Source organism: Cyanistes caeruleus, chromosome 4 (genome assembly GCF_971803275.1).
Source record: "Cyanistes caeruleus chromosome 4, bCyaCae1.hap1.1, whole genome shotgun sequence".
NCBI lineage: Eukaryota > Metazoa > Chordata > Aves > Passeriformes > Paridae > Cyanistes > Cyanistes caeruleus.
In genome coordinates, this window is record NC_141704.1 from 26,050,457 (window position 1) to 26,071,890 (window position 21,434).

Genomic DNA, 21,434 nt, shown 5'->3' on the forward strand with positions numbered 1-21,434 from the left:
CCAAATGAGTTCCTTTTAAAAATGTCACATTGTAGCACTGCTCAAAGGCTACTTAATATTCTTCTTTTCTTAAAAGCGCTGTGTATTTCCTGACATCAGAGGTTTCTCTAATCAGCTCTGAAAATGGCCCTGCTTCTACATTGTTTTTCTTACTAAATTAGAGGGAAACACACAAAAAAACCCCTCTAATCTGTATATTATCCATTTGACTTGGGAAAATAATGAGCTTTGGAAGCAACATTTTAATTTTTGAGATTCTTCTGTTGACCAAAGTATTACTAAAGATAAAGCATTTGCTCTAGTCGTGTTTTTTAAAAGTGCTTACAAACCTAAGCATTTTACAGAATCGGACTCACTGTCTTCAAGCTTAGAAGGCACCAAGCATGTCATTATAAACTTCCTACTCATGATATGAAACAATATCAGGTTTGAACTGGTTTTAGTGGCATTTTTCAAACAGTGAAATAGAGCCTGTAAGAAAACAGAATGTGCAGATCAGTGGAAAATACTGCATTTCACAGTGTTTTACTCAAAACAGGGATAAAAATGTAAAATCAGAATTATATTTATACAGAAGTAATATGATTTCTTAATATTGGAACACCTACTGTTTTATATAAGAACATTAGAAAATATTGATATGAAAACTATTACATTAAAATGGACACTTTAGCATTCAGATCTACAATGATTCAAAATGACAGTTGAACTGAGAATTTTGTCTCATAAAGATGAGACATTTTTCTTCACTTATATTTAATTAAATTTAATAAATTTAAATAAATTGTCTGTTTAAAATGGTGAAACATGTTGAACTAACACTTAATAAAACTATAGTCAGAAGATGTTTAATCAAAAATAATTATGATCAATTTAAAAGTAAAATAATCCTTGAAATACCTGCACAGGTGAAAGTTCTGATGTATATTTTGAACCTGTGAAACTGAAATAGGGTGAAATTTTGCATGTGTACAGCTTAAAATGTTGTGAACGTACCCCTTTTCAGAGCTGCAGTAAGAAGACAATAACTGTATTTAACATTGCTTATGGTGTAACATAAGCACTGTTGAGCATGCTGAACTAATTTTAACTGATTTTATTAAAAAAAGTCATTTTCCTTTCCTCCACAAGTATATCTAGAGCTCTGGAAGGCACAACACTCCAGCTCCATTACATATTTCCTACAAAAGCCCTCAAAAACCCCAAGCACAGGAGCTGTGATGTATAGATACTTCCTGTGACAGTTTGTTGGAGCGAAGCACCAAAAGCAGGATAGTGAAGAATATACAGGAGGATTGTGGATCTTTGCAGATTCTGCTGTTCTCCAGTACAAAGTGCAAGAAGAGCAACACCTACAAAGTTTGCTTGAGTTATAAAATAAACAGTAAAATAGGTTCCCTACTACTCCTGCAAACTGTGATTAAATTCCCTCCATGGATCCTAACAAAAAAATTCCATGTTCCATCCCCAGAGAAATGAATACAGATTGTATCAATAGTCTCAAATATTAATAATAATGTAGTTGAGACAAATTATAAATTCCATTTTAATATTTTAATAATTTTAACCAATATGTCTTTAATTATTTGTTAATTTTCTTGCAAGTGTAAAAGTTGTAAAAATAAAACTTTTACAATTTTTTTCCTTAATTGTTATATTTGTGTTTATGAACAGGTGGAATTCTATATGTGCCATAATTTCAAGAGTTACTTGGTTCCTACCAGAACAGTTTCATTCAGATAGGTACGAAAATCAAGATAGGAGGCAAGATCTTTGTGGTTTATTTCTGTCTTTACAAGTTCTAGACATTGAATTTCTTGTAAGTTGAAGGGAAAGGGATGATGAAAATTGCAAAGATCATAAGGATGTTTGGTCTGTCTGAATGAAAATGTCACAATTCCCAAAAGGCAGGAAATCTTAAGCTTACAAAGAATTCACCCACAGTGAAAGAGATGAAACCTTTAAAGACTCATCAGCACCTCTTCTGTGACATGCTCTAGCCTTAAAATGAACTTTGGTTTGGCAGAGCTGCAGAAAAATTGGGTGAGTGCTAGAGGAGCAGTAGTGAGTGGGTTAGCAAAAGGGAGAATAGGCAGCAAGCAGGGAAAAGCAGAGGCATTTATACATATTATTTATTACATATATCTAAGATAACCTAATTCCACCTAGTACCTGCCACAAAGCACTGTGGGGGATGTGTGGGCACCCTCAGGGCTTGAAACTGCTGCTTTTCTTCTATTTGAGTTCTTTTCCAGTCTGCTGTTTCTTCAAGTTCTGATACACAGCACTTAACAGTGTGCAGCAATGGGAACTTGAGTTTAAATGAGCGATGAATGGGTTCCTAAAATTTCACTAGGTTTGTCCCTTCAGGGAGGGGTGTACATACATTTCCATACTAAAGCATATATCAGAAGCACCAGGAGCTGAAGCATAGCACATAAGACCAAAGAAGGAACTAAATGGATAAACTTCTCTGAAGACTTTTTCTTTTGCTAAGCATCAGATCATATCAGCTTCTCTTCTTGCCTGTTGTAAGCACTTTCAAACCATATTGGCAGTATAAAGCACTCCAGTATTATTTTTAATAGATTCTGTACCTCTTTAAACTTTGGATCTAGTCAAAAGAATAACAATGCTGCATATCTTCCACCCTCTACTCATCTTCAGAGTCAGACTATTTGTTGCTTGATGCTCTGTAGCTCAGTCTGAGCCATCAGCAATCTAGAACCATTACAGCAATCAGATGTAATCTGCTTTATCACCAGCAAAGATGTCGCTGGAAAAATTTCAGATTACCACAATTTTTATACTAACTCAATAAAATTGTACATGGTATTTAAAGCATGTCTTGATTTTCAGTTCTGGAGCTGTATTTTCAGGCATGAAATTTGTGTGGTTTAGGTAGCAATTTTGTTTTATTGAGCAAGTGCAAACTTCACATAAATTAGGAAGGCTGAATATAAAACACCAAGGTTGAATTTTTAGCAAGAAAATTTTGCTAAAAGCCAAAATTTTAAGCTGAATTTTACTGCATAATGAATCCATAAAAGAATTAGCTGTGGCCAAAGAGAAAATTTTCATTCAGCCTATGGCTGAAATGTCTACTGACCTCTCTCCTGTGTGTGCCAAAGCAGCCCCTTTTACTGTGTTCCCACGACTCCCTCTGGTGGCAAACTTCTCATCCAAGCTGCAGGACAGCATCTTCCCTTGGTTTTCTCTCTGATGTTTCACATGGATTGAGGCGTGCTGGTGGATTCTCAGCTCATTCAGGCAATGGAAATCCCATTAAAGTTTTTTGTTCGAGTTCTAAGAACTAAATATTTTTCTGAATTCCTGTAGGAACTACCTCTTCAACCTAATAAAGAAACTACCATTAAATATGCCTAATATTGAAAAGACTGTATAAGAATGCTAATTTGAATAAATAATTTGTAAATACAAATAATATTTCTGCTTTACATAGTTCCCTTTCACATAGCCCACCACTACATACACACCTCAGAAATGGTCCTGTTTTTTCTCAGGCCAGGCTGCTAAGGGCAAGAGCCTCATCACAAATGCAAAGATAAGGGCTGTTATTTGGCATGACTGTTACTGTCATGCTAGGAAAACTAAACCTGGATTTGCTTCTTAATTGGGGAAATTTTCAGCTCTCAGTTATATATAAGAACCTTAAAGCCGATTACCTCTCTTCCAGTTTAAAGGTTTTTCCTTCCCTGCCACTGCCCACCTGCTGCAGCCCTCATAGACCTCCCTACCTGCTGCATAGGCACATGGCAGTGGAGCCTGGCAGCCTCTGTGTACAAGAAATCCTAGAGACATGGTAGGAATCTGATGACAGAAGACCTGCCATAGCCTGGCTGGCCAACCAAGCTGATTTGGTACCAAAATCATCTTACATAATTAAGTCACTTTAATGATGGCTAAAATAATCTGTTCACATTGAATTGCAACTTCTTTTCACTTGTGACTTGCTATTTCTTGTGCCCATCTGACTCACCGAGCAATGCCAATGGCTAAAATATTAAGAGAAATCACAGATTTTAAAGAAAAAGTGATCACCCTCAAACTCAGAGCTGAAAAGAAGATGAAAATACTTCTGTTCCTCCTGCTGTCAAATCAAATGTGTTTATTGGTTACATTGCAGAGATCATTAACAGGGGTTTTTGCAAGGGCACTGTGTTGGCAAGTCACATTCCATACCCACACCAAACATGCAATTCCTCCTCTCATCATGAATAAATCATCTTAGCTAGGTACAAAAGGATGATGTGCAAAAGCAGCATGACTGACCCAAAAGGCAGAATGGTAAGTGGAATGTCTGAGGAATGAAGGGAGAATGAGATACGAAGCCCTGTAATGCAGGATGATGATGTACTGGTGCTCAAAATAGACCAGGCTGCTATTAAACCATAGTGTGCATTACTGGGAGGCTAAGGAGCTCTCCTTATGTTACCTCTGCTAAACAGGCACCTACTATTTTTAACATTTTAATTCAGGTTATAATTCAGGTCTCTCTTTCAGACACACATGCGTCCCTGACGAAATATACATTCACGATATATGTGACATGATTTTCCATTGCCTAAAGTGGAAATTTTTATTCAGTGATTTCTTATTCCAAAGCTGTTGTTATTCTGAAAAAAGGTGGTTCCAGTTACATGATCTTAGTGAATTCCTTATGACTAAGAATCCGGTCTTTATTCTGTAAGTATCTATGCATGGGCTTTTTATGCTTGAATTTTATTTATTATAAATGAATCATACCTATTGCAGCTCCCATGAAGCAGAAGTATGCTTCCTCCAGTGATGTGGAATGAGAATAATGGTGCAAATGGAACCTGAACACATCAGTTCTGTCCCTGTCTGACAAAACAGAGTAAACCCTTGCAACATATTTTCTCCTCTTCAGTTTGCTCTGTATTAGACCTTCTTAGAGTAAATTGAGGACTGACAACTATAAAATTAAAGATCAGCACCAGAGATTATTGTCAGACCCCAGTCCCATACCAATGTCATCATCATTTGGTTGTATTTTCCCATCCTGGAATTTTTTTCTTTGTCCAAATGGATCTTTTCTAACTGCAGAGTGGTTCAACTACAGCTGAAGGCAGAGATAGCTAAACCAGCTGAAAAAAAGAGTTTTCCTTGTAGAGGGACAGTGTGGATCCAAACAGCTACAAACTTAGGAATGGGTAGAAATCCGAATTTCCTGTTCCTGGGTAAGTGCTTCCAAATGTCAACTATAAGTATGACCATATCAATAAACAACAATTGGATTTTAAACAACAATGAATTAAAAAGCTCTGGATTTTGTCTCAAGCATTCAGTGCTGGGGAGCCCAAAACTGAACTTCTCTGTTCAGTGTGGAGTTGTTGGCATTGCAGTCTGTGAGACAAACCAAACAGAGAAAACACTAACAATGAGAATGATGCAAAGGCTAAAATCCAGAATTTAGAAGGAAGGCTGTAAAAGAGTTGGGATTGTTGGTGGAGGTCATGATCAGAAATATGGGTATCTCAAAACTGACTGCTGCTAAGTGGATAGGATCTGTTATTAATATCTGTGGTGATAAGACAAGAATCAGTAGCTTTTAATCAAACAGATAGTTTGATTTGATTATGCACTAGAACAGCTCACCAGGGGAAACAGTAAATTCTCCATCACCAGAGTTCTTGAACTACAGGTTGGATACAGATACAAACTCGCCCAGCCTGGTGTAGCAGAGGATTTGATGGCCCTCACCTCCCACTTCTATTGCTATTTTTCTAGGTGTTAGGATTTCCAGAGCACATCTGAGGGGTGAACTGAGGTGAAAAGTCACCTTAACTCTGGATTGCAATAGATGTTCTTCAGGGAATATATTTTGCATATGTCCAAGTGAAGTAGATGCCTGTATTTAGATGCCTGAGGAACTTTCAGAGTAACCTTGGGAACATCTCCAGGATAAGGCAAGGGCAAAGATGCTCTTTGCAAAGATGTTTTAGACACAATGTTTACAGCTGAGCACAGTAATACCCATTCACTGTGTATTGGCATGTGACAAGCAGAGAATTTTAGACCTCAGTGAAGCACAACTAGCTAATAATAACAATTTCATCGTTTACTTATGGATGTAAATTTACATGGGTTCCTCAGGGCCAATAAAGCCAAGAACCAAAAAATTTTCTTCTCCCAAGTCTGCAACAAAATCATGCAATTATATACACAAAAACATACAGCTAATTCTAGATGGATAATTTCTTACCCAAGTGGTAAATGTGTACAACTCGGGTTTTACTGTGGTATAATTCAGGCACAAATTCCTTTCCATACCTATGTAAGACTAAGTATTCACACTCTATCTGTTCCACTTTTTCTTCCTGCTCTGCTTCTTCATTAACCAGTCTAGCACTTACCCCAAGTGCCTTGGAGGAGGCTCCTCTTTTAGATTCTTCATGAGTTCAACTGTCTGAATGAACAGAAACCATAATTGCCTACTGTCCATACCAGGATCTCTTTGAATATCCCTGTTTTTAAGTACAACATTGATGGTGCATCCTGAGATAAAACTACAGTGTTCAGGATTATATACACTTAACAATTTATTAAAGGATAGTGAAAGTACAGATTCATGGTCCAATACAGCCAGGTATTTTTTGGTGCAACTCCCTGAACCATTACCTGTCAACACACTCTTAGGTAAAAGAGGGTCTTGTTAGTGGATATATTTTTTCTTACAAAAATACATATATCAGTGGCACCATATGTAATGAAGACATACAGAACATCATTTGAATGATATCCTTGTTCTTCTGTGACTTTATTCATCAAAAATTCTTGTGGAATAGATATGATTAGTATTGCTCAAGTATTTTATTTCTTCCAGGGATTAAAGCACTAATTGTCACGTTGCACCCCAGCCATTACTTCTAGCCCCAATCCCATCCCTCTCTGTGGAGGTAACCTCCACATTCCTTCTCTTTCCCCAGCCACAAGCTCCATCTCATTGGGATTTGTGGTCATTCCATGCAGCAATGTTACCGAGACACTTGGAGAAGGGTGGTTTGTTGACATATTGCAAAAGTGTGTACTTTTGCTAACAGGTAGTTAAGCTATTAAATGCAATGTTCTCATTCCTGTAAATGAGCTCATTGGCTTAGTCTAGGAGAAACGATGCATATAGACAGGAAATGGACTCAACAATTTTTTAATTTTTTTATAAGGTCCTATTAGTTTGCCAAGGTTGAAGGATTGTATTTATATACAGGCTCATTCTGGGAATAGATTTTGTTTGAGTTTGTGGTCAGATAGGACCAAAAACTGTTTCCCATAGGTATGTTCACCCATCTACCAGGGTAACTTCTTTACCTAAGTTACTTCTGAATAATCATTTTTTCATCAGCTTCTTTTCTATATTTTTCTCCAGTCACTGGATACTTTATTTTTCACTTACTGCAATATTTTTCATGTACATTTCAAATCTACTTCTTAAACTCCTTGGTGATTTAATGAAATTCATATGACTTTGATTTCTTTCCAGAATTGCAGCCTAAAACATACTTCCTATCCTCTCTTTGATGTTTTGCTTTAGGGGAATGTTCTTTAGATGGACTATTCTTAAATGACACCCTCTGTGGAGACTCTATTTCTTTCTGTAAGTACATTTTAAGTTCCTTCCTCTAGCATTCACCTTTAACGTCACCCTGCTTACCACATCAAAGTAACATTTGTCCGTAGCACTCCACTGAGGTGCCATGAACAGTATGTCTGACAAACATCCAAAGACATGCATGTGAGTACATTTCAGTGGGGTATCTCCTGAAATCACACCCGGCTTGAAAGAGAACTAACTACACTCCTTTCCAAATGAGCAGATTTGTCTCCAAGCTGAAATAACAGGATCTCTTACCAAATTCCTGTCTAGAGGAATAAAACTCTTGAGAATGCCCTGTGGTGAGATACAAGAAGCCTGGAGAGAAGTGAGCACCTCTGAAGCCTTGTAGACTGTCTCCTGGGTGGGACTGGCAGGGTGGAGCAGCTCTGTTAGTCGGCACTGCTTCTCCAAGCATGGGTCATACAGGACACCGTGCTGCAGTAACGTGTGGTTACTGCCCTTTGTGCTGGAGTCTCACTATCTTTGAATCATAGGAAGGTCAGATATTTCAGATCACGGTCTCACTAGAGATGACTAAGTGTTTTCATAACATATGCATTCCTCAGTAGCCTGCTACCACTGTAATTCATGCTGTTCAACCCCTAAAGAATGATTCTGAAATAGCCTCTTCCCCAGGCAAGCACCTCCCCAGCCGAAGAGTTCAGAGCACCCGGGCAAGGGCAGACTGATGAGTGTTGCTCCAAAGGCACCTTCAGGGCTGATGTGTTTGACATTGTTTTGCTTACACTTGCTGCTGCAAATCAAGATGACACTTAGGAAATTAATATCTAAAGCCCCTTTGTTGACCCACTACCTCCCGTTAGCAGCTCAGAGACCAGCTGGGATCACTTGCTTGCCAAAGCTTCCTATTGACATCATGAAAGCATGAAGCTTTTAATCAGAACACACAGAGATAATTTTTTAACCTTTTTTCCTCACACTCCCTCACTTTTCCCTCACCAGTGTTGTTGTCTTTGGTGTTTTGTAACCCAGCAGAGATGCATTCTTAGAAAAAATTGTCAAATCCATCAAATTCTAATGCCCCATTTGAAACCATTCAAAAAATAGCATACATGAAATAAGGGTTTCCATTGTGATTTTCAGTGATTAAAAATATATCAGAAGGATGTCACAGGGACACTGCACCAAAAATTTAATGTTTGGAGGGGGAAGTATATACATATGTTCTTTAATAGAATATTTTCTCTGCACTTTGACCACTCCACACTTCCTGGTAAAGATAATTTTTCAAAAATAATTGCTATTGGAGCTTTTCGTAGTATTAGTTTTCATAAATTCATCCAGTTATAATTAGTATGTGCCTTTCAAGGACCTAAAAGGGAAGGCATTCAATATTTCTTGTCTCTAATTTTAGTATGATCTGATTTTCCTCTGGTTGCCTTTCCAAACACCTGGGGCCAGCCATATGAGTAAATTAGATTGTGCTAAAACGCATATTAATGAAGCTCAAGCAATGACTCCCTAAAGGGACAGTAAAACTATATATAGCTCCTTTTTCTCCCCTCTCTTGGTTAATGTGCCTTTCAACACATTTAGATCCAAGTAAAATCACTCCATTTTGGAATAGCCAAACAAAACAAAGCAAAGCAAACAAACAAACAAACAAACAAAAACTGCAAAGAAACCGTTAAAACAAAAACTGAGAAGCACGTTTATTTGAAGTGTCTAAATGATCACTCCTTTTAATACTTGCATTTTAAAATTGTTTCCTATTAAAAATGAATTTTCTATTAACTGATTTAATAATATGAGAAAAATAAAATATCAAGACATTTGGGGTAGTAAGAAGTGGCATACTTTTAAATTGCCTATGGCAATCTCTACATTCTCTTCTCCATTAAAAAAAACCCAATTACTGATTATAATGGATAGCTGTGGAGGGCAAAAAACAATTATCACATGTGAGTCAGTAGACAGACTGAAGAGTTTTGGAGAAGGACACAGTACTAAATCCCAGTTCCTCACAAAAGTCCACTGGAGCTATCAGGGATTGTCTACAACAGCATTTCAGTCTGGACAAGGTGGGTGTTTTTTAAATGAATCATTGCTGACTATGCCGTGGTTCACACCACAGAGGGGTCAAAGAGCACACGGACCTGATTCGTGGAGGAGAAACTAAACTGGAATATAGAGTCAGAAGGCACGTTGAAAATGCCCTGACTGCTAACAGGCATCCAGCTTACAGAAAGAGACTAAGTGAAGTCCAAAATGGAACTCCTAAATGTGTGGGCACTGGGTCCTCAGTACCACCACTTCTAAGACAGGTGGATGCAGAGGAAACTGTTTGGAATGGTTTGGGAAGCCCAGGTCACCATACCAGAAAAAAAATTAGTTTGGTTATTAAAACAAAGGATTAGAAAGGATGTGACTCAGTGATTAACTGAAGTCAGGGAACAGAACCACCAAGTCACAAAACAAACTGACACGAAAACATGTATTAATTACTTACATCCTAGAAAGATCTAAATACAGATCTAAGGATTAGAAAGAATATCTAAACAAAACTGAACTTTTGCAACAACCTTTCAACTGGAATATCATGGTTTATGAGAGCTCCAATATTTCTAAAATATAGTTTGTGGAAGGAATTGTTTTTTTTGGGTTTTTTTGTTTAAGTGTAGGAGGAAGAATATGAGAGTTTAATCTGTTTGAAAGCGATGATTCATTTCTAAGCATTTCAAAGCACTTATCTAAGTTCTCCTTCTTGCTATAATCTAACCACTTTTTAAACAGGTAATTTTAAGTGCCTTTCAGTGTAAAAAGAGAAGGGAAATACAAGATAACTTACTACTAAAAAGAAATAGGGCAAATCTTTAGGATGAAGAAAAATATCTCTGCAAAACTGCATATTTGTTAATTGCTTACAGCAATCTCTGCATTTCTCTCTTTTAAGGTACTGTAGCACCTGTATATAATGGATAACAATTTCAAACAGTGTCTTCACAAACAGTGTAATGGTCATGCAATTGCAGCCTGTGGATCTGCATGCCAGTAATTGCTAGTCATCAGTCCTGCCCAGTTATGTATTTATTTTTATTGCACATTGTAAAGCATATCAGAAGAGGCAATCAAGAGAAGTGACACTCAGACTCAGTGGCTACTTTACCAAGAGTTGCCTGTCAGCCAGAGGCTTTGCCATGCATGATTTTCAGTTAGAAAGAGGAGATGTGTATTCAAGAAGCTTTCATATAATTATTCAGGTTGTCCTTTTCTTCTGAGCAGAGAGTCAACAATTGAAAATACAGGATAAAAGCTCTCTGTATTTAATGAAATTTACTTCTTTCATTCCACTCTTCTCTCCCAGTGAAATGAAAAATTTAACTGTGCCAAAGCCTTACTTGTTACTTCAGGAACAGCATTCCGTTTTACAACTATTGACGTTTCATTTTGAGGGTTTTATTATTACAATTATTTGCTTTCTTCCCCTACTGCTTGTGCTGTTTCCTTCTCTCTCCTCAAATACCCACCTTCCTGCTTTTCTCTTTGAAGACAATCCCAGCCTCCCCTTGCCACCACGGGTAATGTTTGGAGTCTATTGGTTTCCGTCACCAAGAACTGCAGGAACAAGTATCTGCTGTCTGTCTCCCCTCTCCCTCCTCACCACTACTTATCTCTAGGAGCAGGCAAAACATGTCTGTCTTCTCCTGAGGATGAGCAACAGCTCTGGAGGTAGGTATCCTGGTAGGAAGTGATCATTTGTTTCCACTGGTTCCTCTGGAACTGCAGGACACTGGCAGAATTTGACTCACTTGTGTGCTATCCACCCTTGATGTACATAAAACTGGAATTAACACTGTCCCCTCCAAGAAGTAATGATCTTGGAAAGGTTTTGGGATCACTCATGATGAGTGGAACGGTAGAACAAAGGCCACCCACATATAGGTGCACAGGCAAAGAATTCTCTCACCCAGAAGGCGTCCGTGGGCACTATGAAGGAAAATCTGTGATTGCAGTATGTTCTCCCAGGAATGAAACATTAAATCAGAGCTCTCACAGAGTTTTCTGAGACTCTGCTTTTATTCTATAACCATAGCATGGTTTAATTAGGCTTTGAAAGATTAAAATGCCAAAAATAAATTTGTGCATATATTAATAAATGTAGAATTTCAAACTGAAAATAATGACAAAGCAAGACTTAGCTGAGATTTTTTTTTATTTTATCTGACAGTATCTTTCTATAAAAGTAATTCCAGATCAGTTAAATTGCTCTTGGAAAAATTTAAACTTATGCATAAATATGCAAGACCTTTAACTTCTCATCTTTTATGTTTTAATTGTACGGCAAAACATTTTGCTAAAGTAATTTTGTGCATTTAACTTTGAAGCAGTTTTAAAAAGTCAATGACATGGTTTTAAAATATAGCACATGAAACGATATTTCCATCAACATGCAGCAGTTGCCATAAACAGCCTTAATTTCCAGTCTAAATTAGTGCTCTAAATATATTCAGACAAATTAATGCAATGGAAAATTATAGAACTCAAATTGTATATTTATTTATTGCAACATGTTTTACTTGCATCTCATCTGCCATTCATACAAGGTTACTTCAAGTTTAGCAATTTTTCCCCTTTTCATGCTCAAATTGAGAGGAAAACATGTCTCCAAATGTTCATAACTGAGTTGAAAAACATATTTTGAACTAATCTGTTCACTAATCAGCAATATTATTTCCTATATATCATACATTATAATTTCATTTAAATTGTTACTGTTGTGTTCAGCTGTTTAAGACTAGGTAAGTGAGCAATAAGTAAAATTGGTTTTTCAGTCTGTGTGTGGGCTGGGTTTGAATCAGCCGGCCCTACAAAGTGAGCTGAGGTGCAGAGAATCACCAGTACATGTGCAGGCTTTTTTTTCACTGTCTGTCTCCTGGTAATAACTTTGTAATTGGTTTTGGAGTGGCACACAGTGCAGGCAGACTGAAGTGGGGCACTGCTGAGATTAACTTCACTGAGAGACGGTTATATTCTTTGAGAACAAGATTTCTAATAGCAAAGAAAACCCTCTTAGATGATGATATACCATTGATCATCTCAGGTTGGGACAACAGAAAGTAGATCACTCTCCCCAACAATAGCAAATGCTGAAAATCAAAAGTGGTGAGTGGTAGCATTTATTTCATGGTCCTAAAAAAGAGAAGGCTTCTACTTTATTAAAAAGTAAGGCCTGGCTTCTATGAGACAGCAGACTGTCTGATTTTCTAGATGATTTTAAAATTAAGTATTTTTCTCTTCTTTTAGACACTGTAACTTATTATAAACAGAAACCTTAATTGTTCAGTATGCCACCTGTTTGACAGAAGGAAATGAGGAACAATTACTGTCTGTGGATTTCACATGTAGCTGGAAAAGACAATGGAAAATGAAACAAGTTATGTTTTATACAGGAAAAAGAAAATAAACCATTTATGAGCACCAGCAATAATAGCTCTCTTTGAGATGTAAATAACTATAATTTTTTTTAAAATATCTCTCACAATTTAATTACGGTAGCCTCATCTTCTTTCTGGTACTTTTCAAACCTCTCACTTGTCACACTTTGATACGGTGTGGGGAGCTGAGGGTGGAAATGAGACTGAGGATCTTCTGCCCCTGCATGTCCATGTAAGCCAAAGAGAACTGCTCTGCTCATCCCAGGGAGGAGAAGGCTTTGTGAGCAAAACATGTTGTGTGCTGGTCCCTTATAGGAACTCCTTAAACATCATTAAACTGATAGCATTCCCAGTTGTGGCTAATCTCAGTTGAACAGGTCAAAGGCTGGTTGTGAGGAGCTGAAGTCATCACAAATATGAATCTGGAATAAAAATGCAGAAATAAAGAGAATAAAATTACATATAAATAAATTTATATTAATTACAAATATGGTTGAGTCACTGCAAAATCTGATGGCTCTTTCATGTCACCTCTGTCCCTTCTTCCATTCACTTCAATGGTCCCTCTGCCTGATGAAAATACTCACTTTGTGTCATGTCTGACATCAAGTAAGAGGAATCTGGAAAATCCCACCCAGGACTTGTCAAGACTAGGTGCCTCCAAAAGATCCAGATTTGCCCTGGACACCAATTGGGTTTTGAGACTCTCAAAATCACAAAAAGTTTGTGGTGAATGACTTCAAGCTGGGAAACCAATGGTCTTTCTCAAATCTCTTGGAGCAGTGAATTTATAGCAAATAAATAGCTGCTGTCTTGAACATAGATATTAATATTCCATCTGGGGAAGTCCCTATTGAGATTTATCATAAAAAGCTGAAAGAGCCATTACTGCCAGCACACAGGTCAATCATGGGCACAAAAAAAAATATTTGTATGGGCAGCATAGGGCTACCCAGCTCCAGATGTATAAAAATTCCTTTTTCAGATGCCTTATGTGCAAGAGGAAAGCTATGTCCCATATGTTTTTCATGCAGTGAATGGGATTAAAACATGTAGAAGAGGAAATCTTACCTTTTCTCTGATATATGGCAATCCCAACAGCAGCTGTGCTGCCTCACAGGTCCTTCCAAACCAGAGCCTAGACTTTGCAGCCATGGATCTGCTCAAGAAGGTCTGAGTGAGACACACTGAATCACACCACACACCTCTCCTCAGGGTTACCCTTGGCTTGGCCAGCAGCAGCAGCAGCAGCAGCAGGACAGGGTTTGTGCCTGGTGAGAAGTCCAGTGCTCACCAAAGCCCAAGGTTGCAAGGCCCCTGGCAAGGGCTAGAGCAGCAAACTTCCCTGTGCTTCACACGTGCTTTTGGAGGTGCCATGCTTTGGGAAATGAGCAGCAGTGGACATTTTAACCATCAACCATGGCAGTGAAGATGAAAATTAATATGTTTCAATTGAATTTCCTTAGAAAGAAAAGTTGGCCATGGAGGGAAATAGAGTTGGGTTTTAGCCTGAAGAAATTATTTAAAGAACCTTTTTTTCAGGGTTTACAAAAAGTCATAAAAGCAGGTACGTAAGCAGTGTACAGAAGCTGCCATAACATTTCAGTCTCTCACACATGCCATCCTAAAGTGCTCCAGAATGTTTTTTCCTCTTAGAAAGGTAAAACAAATGTACCAAAACCTCTCAAATACAAAACATATTTATTTCCCAAAAATTCTATAAGAAAACATATTTGAAAATATTTTTCGGATGGAGATCTACTCAAGTACAGCACTGTGGTGGTGGGTTGACCCTGGCTGGACACAAGGTATCCAGCAAAGCTTCTCCATCTCCCTCCCCCTCAGCTGGACAAGGGAGAGAGAATGAAAGACTCATTGTCTGAGATAAGGAGGAGAGATCAGTCATCCATGGCTCCATGGGCAAAATCATTTGACTTGGGGAAATTAGCTAAATTTATTGACAATCAAATCAGAGGAGGATAATGAGAAATAAAAACAAATCTCTAACACCTCCCCCACATCCCTTCTTTCTTCCTAGGTTTAATTTCACTCACAACTTTTTCTCCATCCTCCTCCACCCAGCACAGGGTGACAGGGCATGGGTTGTGGTCAGTTCATCACATGATGTCTCTGCTGCTTCTTCCTCCTCAGAGGGAGGACTCCTCACCCTCTTCCCCTGCTCCAGGGTGGGATCCCATGGGAGACAGTTCTCCACGTGCTTCTCCACTGTGAGTCCTTCCCACGGGCTGCAGTTCCTCACAAACTTCTCCAGCGTGGGTTCTTCAGTGGGGCACAGTCTTTCAGGAACAGTGTTTCAGCTTGGGTTGCCCAAAAATCACAAATCCTGCCAGAAGCCTGCTCCAGCATGGGCTTCCCATGGGCTCACTGCCTCCTTTGGGCATCCCTCTCCTCCGATGTGGATGTTCTACAGGCTGCAGGTGGCTCTTCTGTGCCATCATGGATCTCCATGGGCTGCAGGGGCACAGTCTGGGTCTTCCCCACAGGCTGCAGGGGAATCACTGCTCTGGTGCAATTGCTATTTGGGCAGGCTTTTTGCCTCATAAAATACCTTATTCCATAGGCACTACCACAATTGCTGTTGGGCCCAGCCTTGGCTAATGATGGGTCTTTCTTGGAGCCAGCTGGCACTGGCTCTATCTGACATAAGGGAATCTTCTGGCAGCTTCTCATAGAAGCCACCCCTGTAGACCCAGCTACTGAAACCTGGCCCTGCAATCCCAATACAAGCATCTTTCCTGCCTCTCACCTCCCTGCCCCCCTAGTTTGCCCAAGAACTATGTCCTGAGAAAACGAGTCGTTCTTGCAGATGGTCCTGATGATTGTTGTATTCAGATTTTGGTGAAGTATGGCAGAAGACATGAGAACTACCGAGTATTTGAATTAATCTCAGCAGGTCAATTACTACGAAGATTTTCTGCTCTAGTTGCTAGCATAAAGATGTGCATTTCTTAAAATCCCAGCTATTTCCTTAATTTATTTGCAAAGCAAGATAAAATGGTAAAAAAATCAGTTGAACACAACAGTTTTATTGGAGTTCACCTGCTACAACAATGTGTACGAACACAAAGCTTCTAGCAAGACAAGCAAGCAATCCTGGAGCTGCTTTCAAAGATATCTGCTGTTTGCAGCAATGTAGAGTGGGCACACAGTCAGTTTGATAGGCTTCCTCCTTGATCAATTATTTAACCTTCCTTTTCATTTTCCTGAAAGTTTGGGTTGGTTTGTTTGTTTGTTTTATTTAGTACAATCAGTGCCTTTAATAAAGGGTGTTTCTCTGTACTTCTGCATGTATGAATTTGGAAAACCATATATCCCTGCTTTTATATCTCTGTTTCAATGGTTCCTGTCTATCCCCAGAAGTTTGTCAGGCAGGAGAAGGATAAGAAGTCAATACAAATTCCAGCAGATCAAAGAATAGGCTATGTCAGGTCTCCACTGCCTCCACATCCAATATTGTGTTGCAGTCCCCAGGGGCCAAAGCAGAACCTTTTATATGAGAAGCTGAACCAAAGAAGTTCCAGAATGCCAAAAAATGGATGAAAGCCAAATAAAGTCTGTAGGCTTGGGATTCACAGGAATAAGAGGAGAATTAAGACCATTGCACACAATCAGAGTTGCTGTATTAAAAAAAAGATCTAGAAGATATCTGAATAAAATTAATTAAAACTGCACTGTAGTCTTCAAGAGAAAAATAGATCATTTTAAAAAATTTCTCTCTAGAAATCTCATATCTTGTATTTATTTTCATACATTTTTTTGGTTTTTTTATTCAAATACTTTATATACACTTAAGATGCAATTGATATTTAAATTATTTTCAATCCCTATGGGTTTCTGTAGACAGTAGCAATTCAATCAGAAACAGTGAATGATGTGAAAAGCAGTGAGGGAGTGCTTATTCATTCAGTGCACAGAAAAATTAACATCCACAAGACAGCTGTTAAACAAGGAAGATTTTTTTCATTGCTTCAGTACTAAAAACTACACTGGTTTTTTACAAAGCAAGCATAATATGCTCAAGAAAGATGGGTGACAGAGATGAAATTTGCTAAAAGGTGGGAGGGGAGAAAATGGTCTACTTATTTGCAATGAAAAATACCACAGTAAACTACTAACAGCTGTTACTCACATTAATGACTTTTGGTTTTTTTAATACAAAAACAAAACAACTGATTTTGTCAATAGAACAATACACAAATCTCCTAGCTGCACGCTTGAACAGCAGACAGTGTTGAGTAAGATGTAATAATTAGTCAAACTTACAAGTTTATATCCCCAGTTAGAAGAAGGAAATTATCTTACCATTAACGATCAGCAATGAAGTAAATAGAAATGGCCTTCCTTAAAGACCACAGGACCAACAGTAGTGGAGGGAAACTAGACAAGCAAAGCAGCAAAAGAGACACAAGCACTCTGCAAAAGCTGCAAACCCACAGGAGCCCTCAAAACCCAAGCCAGGTGCAGGCAGGTGCTCGGTGCTGGACTGCAGGGGCAGAGCACGCCAGGCACCGGCCTCGAGTCACTCCTGGATCTGGACGGCTCCTCTAAGCTCAGCAGGGTCAAAGCTGGGACTAAAATACCAGATAGTTTCACTCCACCCTGTTTCTTGTCAGAGGAATGAAACAAGGTGCTGTAACAGCTAAAGCTGGACAGTAGGAACAGGAGAAGCCCCAGGCTGGAGAGGACTTTCCCAACACATTGAGCAGAAATAGAGTTCTGGTCAAAGCAACTGACTTTGTTGGAAACTGAATGATGACAAATAGCTGAAACTTTAACTATTCAAATAGCTTCATCTTCTAATGCATTGCCATGATACACCTTACTCTCAACAAGAAGATTCTGCATAATGACACCAGCTTTAGCTCCTCAGTACAACTGTCTGAAAAGAGAATTTACAAGTACAGGCCAGGAAAAATCCTCTCCACAGCTCCAGCACAAACTGGGGTAAAACCAAATTTTTTCCATGGGTCCCAAAACTTCTTGCAACATCGAGGTCATGTATCAGCCAATGCAACACACCAGATCTAAACTCTCCTCCCTCAAAGGGAGGACCACATTTTCAGCACAGTATAACAAGAAGTTTTATAACTAGTTTGAATAGGGAGGAGAAAATGGGCCTATTGTTCCTCATCATCTAATCAATGTTTCTGTCAGTTGAGGGCATTAAAAATATAATGTACTGCCTCATACTTGCATCAAAATATAAAGAAGACATCAGCAGAAAAAAACTTACATTCTTCTCCATGCAACACTAGAGCAAATTTCCTATATTATGGAAAAAAACCCTATATTTGCACAGAATCCACAATAATGAAAAAAAAATTTTGAAAAATTAGATTTTCCTCCTAAGACTAAAACTAAATATGGAAAAACAGTTGAGGGTAAGTTGAAGGGAACATTTACATGAAGTACTTTTTCTCAGAAAAGTGCCAGAAATTTAAAATAACATTTGAAATTCCACTCTTACAGCTACATTTCAGTTTCTCACCCATTTTGACATACTAATTATAGAAAGACAAGTTATTTTAATTTAAGCTTGCATATGAAAATTCCTATAAAATGTACAGATGTAACACCCTGATGTGTTACAATGGTTTATAGGAGTGTTGGCTTTGTGTACGGTGATGACATCATATATGACACTTATATTCTATTGAAGTGGTTGGTAATATTAACAAAGCCTATACAGCCCCAGTTTTAGGGTTGTTTTAAACACAACACAGTGTTGTTTTAAAAACTTTATAACGAATCTACATAGAGGCAGTGTGCTGCTGAAGAAAAATGGATATGCATTTGTTCTGTAGCAAAGCTATAAAATTGGGGTATTTTTTAAATCCTACTTCTGGGCCACACAGGCATTCTACTTTCTAGCTTTTCATTTTGTTACTGTAGGAATATACAAACAGGAAAAAGGCTTTTCTTAAGTACATTGTTTTCATCAATTTAAAGATGCATTAGTTATGAATATACAGTGGTAATACTGATAAATAAGTTATATGTATATTTCTTACTCTTTCACTAGAGAGTGGTTTTCATGAACAAGTAACTACTGGAAAATTTTCATTTTTTCATGTTTCCTAACCAGATTGTGGAAGAATGCAGCCATGCTGCCACCTATTAATTTTTATAACGCAATGGAAATAGAAAAAAAAGTTACAATTTTTAACAGGTAAGGAAAAAAAGCCACAATAAAAACCAAATCTATAAAACCTAAAATCCTGAATGCAGCTTCAACACTATGAAACCACTAGCCTTTTCTGACAGTTTAACATCTGAAACACAAGTGAGAAAAGAGAGCACATCACCTATAAGTAAGCAAGGGAAGATAACATAAGGGAAGCTAGCTGATGATTACCATGTAATCATGGCTGGCGAAAAAGAGGCAGATTTCACATCCAGATCTCTGCTGACTGGAAGACTCAGTGAAGGCTCATTTCAGTCCCAGTTAATGGGATCTGTAAGGAGGAAGAAACCACATGCAACACTGACTGTGCATGTCCCTGTTAGAGCAGAATGGCTGCTGAGCAGGAAAGGACAGAGAATGTTGGTGTGGCCCCCAAACCCCTTTTGCGCTGAGTGCTCAGCCAGCTGCCACAGCACAGCTGGACGTGGAGGACAGAAGGACGATGTGCAGGGTGCTCCTCACAAAACACAGAATGGGTGTGGCTCTGGGAAGCAGGTGTTTGTCCTTGGCAGGGAGGTGCCAGCATGGCTTAATGTGCTCTGTGCTTCAGCTGGCTGATACCAGAGGGCTCTGAAGCCTAACACCCATCTAAACCAGACCCTCACACACAGAGCCCATATGGAGATAGCCCAGCCAAGCTGGAAAGAGCCAAACAGAACAGCTAAGCCACCTCTCCAGAGCCACCAAGTTATAACACACCTCACAATCCCATAAATACATCACTTTTAACTGTAATTTGTAATGTAAACATATAGATTTACTTCATTTGCAAAAAAAAAAAAACCCAAAATCAAAAAAACTCGTCAAACTCCAAACTCTTTCCCAAGATTTCTGGGGTGTTATCTGAAAACAAACTGTAATTTTACTGTTCTATTACCTTCTCTCTTATGTGTCACACAAAAATGATCTCTGGATAATTTTTATATATTCAGTTATATATTCAGTTATATTCATATACCAAAATGTATCCCTTTGATGTACCCCTTTTGAGTTTCACTGTACTTTTTCTTATGAGCCTGGAGAAGTTAGAAACAAGGATATGCTCTTTTTAGAACAAGAATCAGCAGATTTAATATAACTGCATTGGAGTATTCAAAGTGCCTATTACCCACGATATAATAAAATATATGAGGTTACTTAATTCATTAAAAGCCAACAACACAGATCCAAGAGTGGGAGAGGTCTGAGCTGAAGAGGTATGGCAACAGTTGTTTATTAATTAGTGAGAAAACAGAGCCATTAAACCCCAGCAACCTCAGATTTCTATGCCAACAAAACCAACCCAGACAGTAAAGCAGGAAAGTTCAGTTCATGCTTGAGAAAAGTATTAAAAGTTCCAAAAATGGATTTCAGAAAAGTTTACTGTTAGATGGGTGATGGCAAAAAAAGGATTTAAATGTTTGAAGAGAGAGCCTAGCTGAACAGTCTTTTCCCAGTTACTTTTAGCTAGCAAGACATTCTGGCAAACTGGTGTCTGGTAGAATCAGATGTAAAATATGTTAATTCTTGAATTAGTTTTCTACACAAACTGAGGGGAATCTGAGGTACAAAACAAATGTTATACTACCCTTTATGAACCAGTCATCCTTATTAGGGCACAAAGCAATTTAGGTGATAGGCTGAAAATTGGCCAGAGCAGAATGTAGATAAGACCCAATTAAAACAAAAAGCAATTTGAGTCTACTGAATAAACTACAAGAGCAAATGACAAATTAAAAAAGTTAGAGAAAATTATATGTAGGTTTTGCTAGTAGTGCACAACTGGAAGTGCTGAAAGAAAACAAACAAAATAATACCAACTAATTAGAGTGGGGTAACTTCACATTGATTCTTCAGTAGTGAGGGATATAAAAGGTATCGTCAATTTAAATAGGTTTCAGCATTAAACCAGCTGGTTTTTTTGTTAAATAGAGGAAAGCTAGGACAAATCAAAATATATGAAATGGCCCAAACCCAAGACATCAGCCAAATGGTCTTACAGAGTTTATGCCAGCAGCACACCTGACCAAACAGGTGCTCACATGTCTGGCCACGCTTCCCCATGTCCTAACCCCACTCCAGGGTTGAGGATGTTGGTTTTCCTCATCTTCTCTTAATCTTTATCTCTGGCCATCTCCTTTCACCTTCTCTCAGACAGTGGCTGCACTAGAGCCTTCCAACAGGAGTGTGGGCACAGGACCAGCTCCTGCAGCCCCGG

The 21,434-nt window shown here is 38.4% G+C and overlaps 1 long non-coding RNA gene across 1 annotated transcript; it reads right to left on the reverse strand.

Annotated features, from left to right (window-relative positions):
* Window positions 1-12,927: 12,927 nt before the first annotated feature.
* On the reverse strand, window positions 12,928-19,711 carry LOC147653497 (uncharacterized). Its single transcript, XR_015285895.1, has 2 exons — window positions 14,104-19,711; window positions 12,928-13,454 (listed from the first exon to the last, which is right to left on the reverse strand). It is a non-coding gene; the product is annotated as an uncharacterized LOC147653497 (long non-coding RNA).
* Window positions 19,712-21,434: the final 1,723 nt, after the last annotated feature.